We start from the raw sequence: 16,102 nt of genomic DNA, 5'->3' as shown, positions 1-16,102 counted from the left end.
TAAACCTGTCATCCAGAAGGCACAGTGTTCTGCAGCCGAACACGCCGACGCCGTCATCGAAGAGGTCAAGCGTTTGCTGGAGGCCAATGCAATCCAAGAAGTACAATACCCGACATGGCTATCCAACACTGTGGTCGTTAAAAAGAAAAACGGCAAATGGCGAGTTTGCGTGGACTATACCAATCTCAACGACGCTTGTCCAAAGGATTGGTTCCCACTGTCGAAGATTGATCAACTTGTGGACGCAACGGCAGGCCATGCTCGGCTAAGCTTTCTGGACGCCTACCGTGGCTACCACCAAATTGCCATGGACCCCGACGACATGGAGAAAACTGCTTTCATCACGCCATATGGCATCTTTTGCTACCGCGTCATGCCCTTTGGACTCAAGAATTCAGGGGCAACGTTTAACAGAGCAATATTCAAGATGTTAGAAGAACAAATCAGTCACACCGTGGAGGCTTACATTGATGACCTGGTCATCAAAAGCAAGAAAGAATCCAACCACCTGCGAGACTTGGCCGAAGTTTTTGAAATTGTCAAGCTACACAAGCTACGGCTGAATCCTGAAAAATGCGCGTTTGGGGTGAGCGCTGGGAAATTCCTCGGACACCTGGTCACACGAAGAGGTATTGAGGCCGACCCCAACAAAATCAAGGCTGTTAAAGATTTGCGCCCACCAAGGACAATCAAGGAAGTACAAAGGCTCACTGGGATGGCAGCAGCTCTAAACCGATTCATTAGCAAATCCTCAGACAAGTGCCACGCATTCTTCCATGCCTTGAAGGGAAAAAGTCGACGCAGCTTTGAATGGACCCCGGATTGTGACTCCGCTTTGGTCGAACTAAAAGACTACTTAAATTCGGCCCCACTGCTGGTAAAATCTAAAAAGTTCGAAACTCTATATCTCTATCTCGCCGTGTCCGCCCACGCAACCAGTTCTGCACTTGTACGGCGGGAAGGCGCCGATGACAAGCCCATCTATTTCACAAGCAAGACACTCCTCCCAACTCAAACTCGCTACGTACCGCTTGAAAAGTTAGCCCTTGCTCTTGTTTCAGCGGCTAGGAAACTCCTACCCTACTTCCAATCACACCCTATCGTCGTCTTAACAGAACACCCCCTCAAAGCTCTCATTCGGAAAGCAGATCTCTCCAACCGGGTCTCGAAATGGGCCGTCGAACTTGCCAACTTCGACATCAGCTTTGAGCCACGAACGGCGATTAAGGGCCAGGTATTGGCCGACTTCATAGCAGAACTCACTCCAGCAGACACAGCGGCACTCAATGCTCCAACCCCGCCAGACGCTGCCGAACGTAACTCCGTGACCACGCCCATGCCATGGCACCTTTTTCAAGGCGAGACTTGGCGACTTAATGTCGACGGGGCTTCCAACAGCAACGGAGCAGGAGCCGGGGTAGTCTTGGTCTCACATTGTGGAACACTTCATGAAAGGTCCATCACCATCGACTTCCCAGCCACCAACAACGAAGCTGAATACGAAGCCTTCCTTGTAGGCTTACGCTCAGCTATCGCGATGAAAGTCTCCAACCTAGTTGTCTACTGCGGCTCCCAACTCATCGTCAACCAAGTACTCGGTGACTATGAAGCTCGGGACTCTCGAATGTTGAAATACCAAGCCACAACAGCTAAGCTCATCTCTCAGTTTCGAAATTTCGGCATCGAACAGATCAACCGCGAACACAACGCACACGTGGACGCATTTGAAGGCCTCGCCTCAGCATCCACAGCCTCAGAATTCAGAACCATCAACTTTGGTAGCATTGACCGCTCGTCTTTTGAGCCCACTCCAGAAGTACTTACTGTCGAACTCGGTCCCAGCTGGATGGATGAGATCGTTGCATTCCTAAAGCACAATACCCTGCCCACAGACAAGAAGGAGGCTTACCGTGTGAGAAACATGGCCGCTTACTACTGGCTTTCTGAAAGCGGCCAACTATACAGGAAATCCATCTCCGGACCGTATCTCCTCGTTGTCCACCCCACCCAAGTGCCTGAAATTCTGACAGAACTTCATTCAGGCAGTTACGGCTGCCACTCTGGCGGCCGCTCCCTTTGTCAACGTGCCATGAGCCAAGGCTACTTCTGGAAGAACATGAAGAAAGACTGCGAAGAAGTTGTCCGCAAATGTCGACCATGCTAGCTGTTTTCACCTATCCCGAAACAGCCTGCTCAGAACCTTTCCCCCATCACTAGTCCTTGGCCCTTTGCCCAATGGGGGCTTGATATCGTGGGAAAGCTGCCAACGGCTCCTGAAGGCTTCAAGTTTCTGATTACAACAACGGACTACTTTTCCAAATGGGTTGAAGCTGAACCCCTCACAACAACAACTGAGGCTGATGTTCGAAGATTCGTCTGGCGAAACATTGTTACCAGGTTCGGCGTCCCATACGCCATTGTCTCAAACAACGGAACTCAGTTCGTTGGCAAGGACCTCACCAACCTTTGTGCCGAATTTGGGATACGTTTCTTCAACTCCACACCAGCCTACCCCCAGGGAAATGGCAAGGCAGAGGCCACAAACAAAACCGTCTGCGCCGGCATCAAGCGTCGGCTGAACTCCAAAAGAGGAAAATGGGCTGAAGAATTGCCACGCGTTCTTTGGGCATACCGTTCTACCCCAAGGCGTTCAACGGGCCAGACACCATTTTCAATGGCGTTCGGCATGGAAGCCGTGATCCCGTTGGAATCCAAATTTCCAACTCTCAGAACAGAAACATTTGACCCCAAGACAAACGACGACGCTATGGCACAAGAGCTGATTTTGGCAGAAGAGAAGCGTGATGACGCTCGCCTACACCTCGCTGAATACCAGCAGCAGGTGGCCAAGGGATACAACCGCAGCGTACGAATCAAAAAATTCAAGCCAGACGGTTTGGCGAAAAGTTGTGCAAGCCAGCAAGAAAACAAAATTCAAGCCCAACTGAGAGGGACCTTTTCGTATCGTCAAGATTGCTGGTGAAGGCGCCTACGTGCTGGAGGACATGAATGGGAAAGTTCTAACTAACCCATGGAATGCACAAAAACTCAAGAAGGCATATATGTAGCCAAAATCCCAACAGTGTGCCTCATGTTCGGCCACTGATTATCCTATTTTTCTTTACTGGCTTCGGCCCATGTCTTTACATTTCAACCTGTACTTCATGTTTGAGGAGTAAAAGAAATTTTATCTGGCAGTTGTCATTTGCAATTCAAAATTCCTTTACTTTATATTCTACCTCGGCTAACTTGGCCGACCACAAACGTTGATCTTGGTCACACCCACAAACGGCTCCTACGCCTCTGCTTTGGCCACTATTACTGCCCAAAGAAGCAACAACGGACATCAGGTCCACCGAGCCCAAAGACACACAATATGGCTGGAATTTGGGCTCCGGTTCGGCTTGGCAAGACAATGTGGTCGGCCACAGCCCGGTTACACTCACATTTTGGTGAGCAAACCACCCACGAACATTACAACATTTCATAACCTTGGCTAGGGGCTGGCACCTCGACCGAACCCCAAACCACAGGTAAGGGTACTCAACAAACTTTGGCAGCTAAACCTAAGCATCATCCACTAAACTAGCAAAATGGCTGAGAACAAAACCACACTCGGCAAGCTCTCCACTCCATTCTACTATACTTTGGTCAATGCTCGGCAATAACCTATACTTTAGTCAATGCTCGGCCAATATACCTACTATTAAGCCGAACCCAGACCAAAGCGGGGGCTACGGATAACTACAATCCCAAACAATTTCAAACAAACATGATAAATTCAAAGCAAGCATTGCAAAAGATAAGTGATCCATTAAAGAGAAAACATCATACATTCAAGTTCGGCAAAACGTTCATAGCCAACAACCACTACATCTAGAACGGCAAAATCCAAACACAAAAAATAACAAGTACGAAAAATAAAAGGTAGTTAACTACGGCAACCATCTTCCCCGAAGCCGGCACCTGTGAACAACTTTCTTCAACCTTGGGCAGCCTCTTCAACAATAACTCCAGTTCCAGCTGCGTCTGCGTCGGCAACGGCACCACCACTGGCAGCAGCATCTTCCGCCCGAGCATCCTTATCAACATTCACAGGCTCTTGCTCGGCATGAGCGGCAGCTTGCTTTCCACCATCACCACCTTTCTCCAAGCCTGTCAAGTCTTCTGCAACGTCGTCGGCTTCAGTTAGGTCTTCCACATCATTTTCACTCTCGGGGAACTCTTCAGGTGGAAGGGGTTCGCACTCTTCTTCGGTATACAGAAGGACGAGCTCAGGTGCAACAGGAGCTGGAATTGACTTTGTCAAATTCATATCGGCATCCAGTTGCATAACTCCACAAGCGGCCTTCACGCCGTCCTTATACCCCGTTCGGTAGGCGATGGGCATTCTCATCCTTATGGCATCGTTCACCATGGACCGAGCCTCACGCATGTACTCGGCACCAGCTCGATCAAAACCGGCCTGATACGCCGCACTGTCTACCTCCTTCATCTTTCGCTTCTCCCTTCTCAGAACCTTGGCCACCTCACGCTCGGCCTTCTTCATCCTCTCCTCCATCCCATCTCTCTCCTTCTCCAGCTCGGCGATTTGAGTTTTCGCCATTTTGAGGCTTTCTTTGTAGCTTCTCACCTTCTCACGCTCGACCTTCAAGTCCTCATGAAAGCGAGCGCGCTCAGCAAGGACAAGCTCGGCATTTTTGGATGAGCGGAGCAAGGCTTGTCCGGCCTGTTAAAATGAGAGAACGTTAGCTTACTCAACAACAGAATGATGATACATAAAAGAGGACTGGGTTCGGATCAAACCTGAACAAGGTAAGCACTTGCATGAACTATGCTCGGCTGGAGACCTTCGGGAATTTTTTCCATATCCTTCGGCAAAGCTAAACCTTGGAGCACCATAGTGGCTAGCCCCGGTTCAACTTTGACTGAATCTTCCACGGTGACAACCCTGCCTTCGGCCAAAGCGTAAGAGGGAGCGAACTCCTGAGCAGCAACGGTGTCAGCCGAACCTGAAGGCTTTTGATATAACTTTAAGCCACCAGCAGCCGACGACTCGGTCCTCTCCTGCACGCTCGAACGGGGAGTCGGTGGTTTTGTAGGGAAAAAGTCATGAGTGAGCTTCTGTCTCTTTTCTGCAGGCTCGGCTAAACCAGAGTCCTAATGGGCGGCTTTGCCGTCCCTAATGTTCACGCGGACAACGTTGCGTCGGCCCATCTCACCGGTATGTTCGGGCACTAGTGTTTGAAGTGGAATATGAAAGCCCGGGAGCTCGGCTTGCCGACAATCTTGGAACCAGAACTCTGCTGGCTTCCTGAACGTTAGTAACTTGACCCTCGGCTGCTTACTGCCCCCTGACGCTCCTACCTTCTTCCCTCGACTTTGACCTTATGTGCTCGGCCCCAATTCCTTTCCCCTTCTCCTAAGCTTTCCTTTGTAGGACGGCTCGTAACCGAGTAACGTCGGCGCGTCTCTACAAGCTTGTGACAAAAGGATATCGACGTGCGCCTCGACGGACAGAGACTGTTGAGTCGTTGTGATGGCTCGGTGATCTGCAAGAAGAAACAACAATCAGCGGTCGAAATTATTTACAAACGACCAGGCTCGGCTACAACAAAAGGTGGTCGAGCTACCTCTGAAATCTTTGATCTTTGGAACCATAAATTTACGGTTACACTGGTTGCCGAACTCAAAGTTACCGCTCACTTCAACAAAAAAGTTGGCCCATTTGTCAATGTTGGGCAAGCCATCTACTAGTGGTTGTTTCTTGCTACGTGTCGACAAGTATCGACGTTCGGTCTGGCCGTGCCTAGACATAATGTAAGTATGGAAAAGGTCGGCGACGGTGAACTCAAGGTTGTGAAGCTCCTTCAACTTGATCACCGACATTACTATCCGGTAGCTGTTAATGGCAAAGAAATGTGGGACGATGCAGAACCGAGCCAGAAGTTCCCTCAAGAAGGGGTGGAGAGGGAACCTCAACCCAGCCTCGCATATCGCCATCAAAGGGACAGTGATATGCTCGGGATGGTCTCCTCTTGTATTCTTTATTCTATTGCTTGCCACTTGACTAATTACAACGTCGTCAGGGATACTATATTCTCGGCAAAAATTTTGGTACTCCCTAGGGTTTCTGCTGAAAAAATGAGCGTGGGGGCAAACTTGGCCCCTCTCGTAGAGATCGTCAACCCCTCTACCCTCGGATTGGGATTCACTATGCCCTGAACGAACAGAGGTTGGGGCGTCGGCTTGTGGGACGAATCTGGATTCAGCCTCTGGCCCCAAATGAGGCTCGGCCTCAAAGTGGGTTGACTTTGTGAACGAGATCTCAGGCTCGGTATCGAACTCGTCGGCACCGTACTCAAAAACACGTTCGGCATTCAAGTCATTGGAATCGGCAGACATGTTTAAAGCGATAGACGATATCTGATGTCGACGTCTGTGTTTTTCCAGCCACTCGCGGAAAAACGAATCTCCAGAATCTTCCCCCGAGCTTTCAGAGTCGGAAGAAATGACTACGACTGGGTGAGCCAGCCCTATCAACACAAAGAAAAATAATGAGAAACCTTATCGTCGGCGACAGATGAGGATCTCCATACACTCGGCTACCCTATTGGCCCACCCTATCTCGTCCTATGAGGATTCAAGCTCGTGAGAATCTAAAGACTCAAGTGTGGGGCTCAGCATCGGCCAAACCCAACAAACAATGGAGTTGGGGCTCGAAAGAACAGGATGAAGGCGAAGATGAACAGTCGTTCATCTCAGTCCTCGTACTGTTCACACAGAACAGAAAGACCCCAAAAATCCAGGAATTGGTTTGACCGTGTCCAACAAAAAAAAAACATAAATCCCTCCGTAGCTTTCACCAATCTATAGCAGGTATTTTTCCATTTCACGAAAGCCATATCTCACGTGTGGACTGGGGATTAATGCCCTTGGATTTTCTTCCTTACTCCTCCCCATAAATGCTTGTAATCAAAAAATAGTAGAGGGTAGAGAATGCAAAGAAAGCACAGAGAGAGTCGAAGAGAGAGAAACATATGGTGAACACCCAGCAACAGATTGTGGCTGGTCTTTGACAGCGTCCGTTGAGCGATCTTGCCTAGCGCGAGGGGGGGGGGGGGGGGGGGGGGACCTGAGAGATCGCAGAGAAGGAGGAGAGCAGAGGAGAGAGGGAGAAGAAGCGCCATTGGGATTTGCGATATACAAGCCCTAGCCCTATTGGGGAAAAGGCTATTCTAAAGGACTAAAGCCAGTTCGGGTGGCTCTACTTGATTGGGTAGAGCTATTCCAAATGGCGTTAGTCCACGTCATACAGCCGCGTGGCACAGGGTATAAGTCTGTAGCACCAATAGGAATAGCGCTACTCAAGTAGCGTTTTTTGAAGTGGCTCTACCGATTACTTTTTAAAATAGTTTAAAAATGAGAGTATTCCGGCCAATAGTTCTAAAAAAAAGATTAGTTTGATAAAAAAAACTCGCAAATTCCAGCGGCGCCCTTCGGGTTCCAATTTCAGTTTTTCTGTTTTGACTTTGCCTTGATGAAAATCAGGTGTTCTCTAGCCCACAAAAGATAGGTGGCCCGGCCAATTGGATAGCCAAGGTACAGTGAGAATTGGGTGCTGAGTAGGATTTATTAGAACACGTCAACGCTGCTACTCACACAGAAGAAACACACAGATTCCATGCACAAATTGCGTTGAAGGGCCCATTACGTGTGCAACACAAATGATCCGAATCGTTCATTAATTGTAAAACATTTTTTCAAGGATTCTAACTAAAAATAAGCTCAATCCGATATATACAAGTGCTCGATTCAATCATTTAATTTTTCTTTTGGACTCGAGGATAATGAAAAGAAATATGATTGGATCGAGCAAGTATAGGTATCAAATTGAGCTGAATTTTTACGAGGGCCCTTACAAAAATATTTTATATTTAATGAATGACTTGGATGTTTGTATGAGACCCCTAGTAGGCCCCGCACAGCAATCAGTGCACAGAATCTGTGCATTTCTATTGTGTGAGTATCATTTCTGTTATTATATTTTCGCTATCGCTGGATACGATATTCAATTTACTCACCATCCCAAATTGTTTGTTCATTCACTCTTTCACTATTTCGAACCACTTAAAACCTTATAATTCAATTTATAGTAAAGTTTTTGACATGCTATGTCAATCTCTTTTGCAGTTCTATTAGATAAAGTTTTCAAAATTACATAAAATGTTATAAATTAAAAATATAAATATTTTTTGGAAGGGAGCACATTTTGAGATTGGACAAAAATAGGGACGAAGGGAGTATTTTTTATCCCTTGACTTTGTCACAAAAATAGGAGTAGTTTTTTTTCCCTTTCGAACATACTAACCATAGCTCTGTTGGCAATGTTTAACATGAAAAAAATATTGATATCGGTAAAAGATGTATTGAGAAAAGTGTATTTATATCCGAATTTTTTAATATTATATGTGCATTATCCACTACATAGTAGGTTGTGTTTAGGAAAAAAAATGTTTCCTTTTTTAAATCGGAATCACAAAAAAATACTCCCTTCGTCTCTATTTAATTCTTCACTACGGTTACATGCATTTTCAACGGCTTATATCTCTTAACGTATATTATGTTTTATGTTTATGAAACCATTGTCTTATAGACAAAATTGAGATATATCAACAAGAATCATATTGCAGTTTTTGAAATCATTGTCTTCTAGACAAAATTGAGATCTATTAAACAAGATTCATATTACATATTTTTAGTAATATACGTCGAAAGATATAAACGGTTGAAAATGCACTCAAAACCGTAGTGGACAATTAAATAGGGTCGGAAGGAGTAGTTAGAATAAGCAAGTTGCTACCTACTCTTATCTAACAAAGCCCTCCAAATATTGTAGTTTTTCTATTAGAAGAATTAGTAATTTGATTTAGACCTCTATAAGTACATTAATGGATTTTATAAATTAGACGATTCACATTGTTTTGAATATAAATTGTCCACTGTATACGACGTGTTTATATATGTATAGCTATGTGATCAAGTTGATCTTCTGAATTACTATTTTTTTTAAAAGATGTTTGCAGTTCGTATCATTGTTGTTGGCCAAAAAATGTTGAGATTTGAAGCGATTGATGACGCATGAGGCTGTCAATTTGGCTTTTATTCTATCATACTGCATTAGGGTTTTACGGCATATATAATACCGCCAACAATTATCAACCAATGCAAAATAAGAAATATATATATTAAATGAATAGGTGCAGTGGAGTCCCTTACAGATGACTATGTGGTTTTGAGGGTAATACATCCTAATTGATATGCGGAGTAGCCCATCTAAATATCTTGGTAACCGAAAATAAAAAAATAAAAAGCATTTGTGACAATTCCAAACAGCTCACAAAAGGATGAGACAAAACCACTGATTCGAACAAGTGTTAATGAATTTACACAACTCTATAGAAACATAATCCATAGAAAACAGTAAAAATCAAAAGACACTAATCTAAATGTTAGTAACTTTCTTCTACTAATCAGTAAATGAAAATCATTGGAGTCAATTCTTATTTAATCTTTAACTTTTTTCAGTAAGCCAAACATGGTTCTAAAATTATTTTTTCCCGAATGTTGCACAGATTTCTTAGCGCACATTTTATACAGAGTGATATGTAAAATATACTAGGTAGTTAGCAACGTGTGTTGCACGCTCAGTCATGCTTGCTAGTCTAATAATGTTCATAATTTTATTACTTTGCAAATATTGTCCTGTGTTGTTGGCCAATATTTTATTGCGAAGATTTATTTGTTACAATAAAGTATTGTGCATACAGTATGTAGTTTTATGGCATTGTTATCATATGTAGTCATAGATAATCATTTTCATCACATCTAGTAAAGTGAGAAGAACGGGGAAGGGTACAGAAAACAACAAATTAGTAAATTACCAGAATCTTGTTGGTATTCTTTCAGGATATTTCTGTGTGATGCGACCATACGGAGCCTTCCTTTTCTCTGATATTTAGGACAAGTTTGTATCTACAAATATAGAATAAAAAATAGACCTTTCACATAGATATTGGTAGGTTTAGGAAGTATGTGTGGATGTTATTAGACGTTTGACACTTAGAATAAGGGTATGTGATATGTGTTCTCTATGTTTATCTGGACATGCACCAACAAAGTCTATACAAATAGTTAAGGTTACTGCATAGGTACACAATACCTTGCTTGTGGGCACAACATGCGGTATATGTTAGATTGTACAGAGTAGTTGCGAGGAAGTAAACATGTATAGCAAAACATGAAACTATATGATATCCTTAGATATGATAACTAAATTAATAGCTCTTACATTTGTTAACATTCCTACATTAAAACTTTTGAACATGCTATGGATAAGCATCATTCCACTACTTCTAATGAAATAAAAGAGATCATAAAGCATACAAATTATATTATATGTCTCACAGATTTTATGCAAATGAAGTAGTTTTCCATTAGCTAATATGTTTATATTATTGCTTCTTTTTCAAATCAAATGTAGGTAAAAAAAAAAAAAGTATCAGTTTGTGAGGAAAGGAAAATATTATAGACATAAGATCAGAAGTTTTGCATTGCTTGGCTTTTTTAAAGCTATTCATATATTTTCTCTAGTCCGTTGACATTTAGAATCAGCACATAAACCATGGTTTGTACTAGTACTCCAACTAAAATCAAATCTCCATTACATAGTTCCAAAGCTTCCAGAAAATCTCTAAACAATGGATAATAGAAGTCATCATTCACAATAGGTATAAGCCAACTTTCCATTCCCATGATGAATTGAATGCTTGTATTACCATTGTTTATTCGGAATAGCTCTATTTGCTGAGCAAATACCTAGTGTATATTAGATTGTATGATGAGGTTTTGTAATAGATTATTTTGATCTTGGAAAAGACTAATAACGTATGTGTGAAACAAACCTGATTAATAGAAGTGGCTTCATTGCAAAGATGAGCAAACTGAAAGTTGTAGCTGCTACTTGTGAGGGTTGACGGTGCACACGATATTGAGAGATAATCTGAATTAACAATAGCAAAGAATTAGTTTGGAAGTGAATACATTTGAATAACGTAAAGTTGTTTGTTAATAAATGTAGTCGTAAGTTTGTTATGTTTATCAGAGTCAATATTTGCATAGCTGAATTGGTCAAATGTTTGAGGCAAATCATGATGGACCTTGTCTAAATTCTCATCTAAAATAATGACATCAAAAATCCATTTCTTTTCAGCTCCGAAGACTATGCGGTATCCTGGGTGAAGAGTTTTATTTATCCAAAAGTTATCCCATCCAGTGCAGAAATGGTTATTTATTGTTTGAACAGGCCAAATTTCGATTCCATCTATAAGCAAGATCCAAACATTCTTGTTAGCACCTTTGAGGATTTGTTTGTATGGTGTGGGGATGTCTTATAACAGATGGAAGAAAAATACCAATGTATATTTCATAAGGATTAATGTATGTATTATTGAACAATGTGTAAGAAAGGTATTTTGAAAATAATAAAAAACAAACTGCAGATTCAATAGGATCTTTAGTAGTTATTGTCTTGACAAACCATGTCAACCAATAACCTTCATGATCTACATTGTGCAAAAAGGATAAGTATTAGGCGACGTATTTAAAATTATAAAGGTTTTAGCATTTTAGGAAGGGTTATATAAAAGAATAGATTAATTAAATTTGTACTTACTATCTTCAGCCAGCAATAAGAATGATGAATAAATAAGTTTATTAAGCCATGCAACGATATTTGTTTTTGAAGTCCATTTGAAAACATTGCCGATATCTATTGTCTCACTATATGTTGCAATGAACGCAGGGCATGCTTCATATAGCAAGTTTCTATTTCCTATAGTTGAACATTGGGCAACGGTTTGCAATTGACCATGTGTTGTTTCTAATGAAACAGTTCTAGTTTCTGTATCAAAGTGTGGACATACAAAAGGTGTTTGTATTTCCATTGTTAAAGTGTAAATTTACGGACCTGTACGAAATTGGCATATGTTGAAAAATACAATATAACTGATGACAATAGATATGTTAATATATTAATCTATTTTAAATAAACCAATATGTGTGTATTCATGAATGTAAGAGTAAGATTTATGTTATATGATTAGGTAAAGATGTATGTAGCAATGGATTTTTTGAGGTTAGTTTTAAAAATAAAAACACTATAGATAGACGTAGATTTGAGAATTTAAAACTTGAATACATAATTTTGAATATAAAAAATAGTTGTATGTGGTATGAATTGAGATCATGGTAGCATCTCAATTTGGGTGTATGTAAAACTTATAGCTGAGGTAGAAGATATGTTTATTTCATGAAGATGTGTTGGTGCTGTCTGCATATACATCAATCTGACAGCATTTTTTTTCCTTTTTTATAATCTTTTTGTTCAGTTTATATAAAATTGTATTTTCTTAACAGCATATGTTGAAGACGCAAAGGCATCTCCAGTAAAATTATTTAAAAATAATATGATTGGCACATCAATGATAAAAATTCTTCAAATACATGATAGATTGAACTTGTTCAAAAACATAGTTTAGTATATTCATAAGATATATGAAATTCATTAAATTAAACTCGACTCCAACCCCTAAAATCCTCTTTTAAAGGTAAATGTAAAGTTGTATGTTTGTATTTACACTGCTTAAAATTTGTTTACAGAGCGATCTGTACATAGACGAATTTGACAACAGTTTGGTGTGTGATAAAATATACGAATTTACTGGAATTAAACTCAACTTCAGCCTCTGAAACCCTCTATGAAAGTTAAATCTAAAGTTGTGTGTTTGTGTTTAGAATCCTTAAATTTTGTTTTAGAGACCGATTAAAATCCTAATTTAAAATTAGTTCATGAATGAGAACTATCGAAGGTAAGAATTGGAAAGAAACATACCTTGTTTTCTTATTGATTTGAAGCAAAAGTAGATGAAATGGTTTGATTGATGGAAATTATACAAGGGAAGTCATAGGAAGAAGGAACGTAAAAATACGGAGAGAGGCGACGAGGGAAGAACAAAAGGAATTTTTAGTCGATGTGTACAATTTTGTGTACTTGTGGTGTTATCTGTAGGTGAGGGAGGAATTTTTTAGCGTATCAAGGATACCAACAGTTTTGGTATTTCCTTTAGTTTGTTTTTAATTTTTTAGGTTTTTTCTAATGCCACTTGGATGATCCACTGTGTTTACTGCGTAGGGTTTGGCGAGAATTTTAAACATACCAAAACTGATAAAAATGATGTTTATCAGTTTTTTGTCGATATATGATTGGTTTATTTGGAAATTGAAGTTAATCAAAATTTGATTCAAAACTATAACGAATTGGAACCCAATTATTATTTTTTTATATATATAATTTTCATATGTGCTGATCATGTAGTTATTAAAGTCGAATAAATATGTTTTTGGAAATAATTATGGTTGTCGTCAAACTTTTTCAAATGAACAATGTCAATCATTGAAGTGTGATCAGATAATATTGAAAAAATTGAAAATGGACCAGAGGGATATCTAGTGTATTTCTATTTCTGGTATACCAAAAAATTTATTGCAGCTAAGGAAGGGTAAATATGAGAATGATTTTATAAATGTGTGTGTGTGTGTGTGTGTGTCTATATATATATATATATATATATATATATATATATATTAAATGGTTTATATTTTATTTATATGTTTGTTTTATAGATATGGGTTTTTTACACTTTTTTAGCATTTTTTTTATTTGGTTTTTGATATTGAGATGAATATTGAGTATGAATCCAATAAATAGTTCAGTAAAAAAAAGAACATTAGCGTTTAATATAAAATTTGTTAATGTTACGTCCTCGATTTTCAACATAAATAAAGATAACTTTTCATAAATAAAACTCATCACATTATCTTACATAAAACCCAAAAGAGATCACCAAGTTCTAGTTATTAAATTACAGATCCAACTCTAAGAGTTTCAAGATATTACATCATTGAAAAAAATAGAGTTAAGGTTCCATTACATTCCCAAAATATGTTTTACCAAAATGTCCATGAGTCTCCTTTACCATCTCTTCCGAAAATATGTACTAGAATGCATACACTTCACTCCATACTACTGCTCCTGGATCACACTTTAAAGATGATAGGTTGAGTTACACTAGCCCAGTAGAAAATCTCTAACAACTTTATATGCTCATGGGAAGACAAGTGCCAAGGGAAAAAAAATATTTTAATAAAAATATTAACGTTTTGACTAGAAGTAAAAAATGTGACCCAATCCCAACCTTTAAACATAAGCATACATAAACGTCTATCTCACATATCAATCTTCTTAACCGCATAGATACTCCTTCAATTAAAATCTCTATTTTTTTTCTATCATCAACATCACTACTTGTTATTACATCCCCATTTCAGTGATCTAGAAACATCTTAGATTCTCTAACAATCGTTTTCTCTTTCTATTCTCACTTCACTAGTCCACATCTCATCTAAGTATCCATTCTACATATAAGGAGGAGAAACATAAAACGAACAAGGACGCTTCGAACAAAACCTTCTTACGACACCAAAGAACTCACACGACTACCGGTCTAATCTTTTAAATCTCAGGTTAACACTTATCGTATCCTCCTTCGTACGTGTACCCTTCATCATGTCATCTTGTTAGTGTCGATATATCAATTATTCCACTTTCCCACCCACGACTTATATTATAGTCTAAAGTTATCATCTACCAAAATACTTTTACATCAAATTCCCTTTTACAAGTTTGACATGCAAATACCCTTTATAAATCTCTTACAATGTATCGTACAAACATTCATACCAAACAAATTATGCCGTTACTATCTATTTAATCCCTCATCTTTAAACCCTTATTATCATACTTTCCACTTCAACATCAACCTAACATGAGTAACTCACAATCACACGTATACACATCTTTCATCCAAACCGGCAACAGGACAACACGCCCAATGATCGAAAGTCTATGAGATACCAACTCAAGTTCAAAGTTCATTATCTTTCATTGAACAAAGTAGTGACACATTATTGGTTAATAAATCATTTCATATAAAATCATCCATTTTTAATAGCAAAGTAGTGTAGAGGTACACAAAACTAGCATGGGTCATGCTCTGTTGATTTAAGTTTGAATGCCAGAGTCTGTTGATTTGTGCCCAAAGACCGAAGTCCGTTGATTTGCTCAAGAATGCCAGAGGATTTTGTTTTAAAAATCCTTTTCTTTTCCTTTCTTTTTAATCAAGGAGTTTCAATTGTTTTCCTCAACATTAGCCAGTCAGAATCACTTGGGTCATCTTGGGTCTTTTCCCTCGAGCGTTAGGGTCGCCCCGAGTCTTTTCCCATAATCACAATCGCTTGGGTCACCCCAGGTTTTTTCCCTTGAGCATTAGGGTCACTCGAGTCTGTTCCCTCAATCACAAAAACTTGGGTCACCTTAGGTCTTTTCCGTCGAGCGTAGGGTCACCCTGAGTCTGTTCCCTCAATCACAATAACTTGGGTCACCTCAGGTCTTTTCCCTCAAGCGTAGGGTCACCCTGAGTCTGTTTCCTCAATCACAATAACTTGGGTCACCTTAGGTCTTTTCCCTCAAGCGTAGGGTCACCCGGAGTCTGTTTCCCTCAATCACAATCAATCATTATCCTTGCTAGTTTTCATATCACAGTAGGTTGACAAGCGTATTTCATTTATCGTACCACACTTGTCCGACAAATACCCCAACTCCTACCTCAGGTATACACATCAAAGCAACCCAATATGAGTGAATCAGCAATTACGACATCATGGAACCCATATACCCACATCACCTATCTATTGGTTGTACCATGAAGTATCAACTAGTCATTCAATAGCTCAACTCCATGCAAATAATTAGAAATAGTTTCACCTTTCAATTTATAATACAAGAGGAAGTTAATAGTTGTGACTCACAATTTTATTTATAAATATAATCAATCTTTGTCATTTAAGTACCCTTGTTCCAACTTCAATATACAATCCATCATTTCAACTCATATTTTCTCTAGGTGTCGACAAACATTTCTCT

At 40.1% G+C, this 16,102-nt stretch overlaps 1 long non-coding RNA gene across 1 annotated transcript; it reads right to left on the bottom strand.

Annotated features, from left to right (window-relative positions):
• Positions 1-10,695: 10,695 nt before the first annotated feature.
• LOC131303786 (uncharacterized) lies at positions 10,696-11,120 on the bottom strand. The gene is made up of 2 exons (XR_009192195.1): positions 10,965-11,120; positions 10,696-10,878 (listed from the first exon to the last, which is right to left on the bottom strand). It is a non-coding gene; the product is annotated as an uncharacterized LOC131303786 (long non-coding RNA).
• Positions 11,121-16,102: the final 4,982 nt, after the last annotated feature.

The sequence above is a fragment of the Rhododendron vialii genome, chromosome 10a (assembly GCF_030253575.1).
Source record: "Rhododendron vialii isolate Sample 1 chromosome 10a, ASM3025357v1".
Taxonomy (NCBI): Eukaryota; Viridiplantae; Streptophyta; class Magnoliopsida; order Ericales; family Ericaceae; genus Rhododendron; species Rhododendron vialii.
Note: the sequence above shows the minus strand (reverse complement) of the source record. Positions and strands in the feature narration are given on the sequence as shown.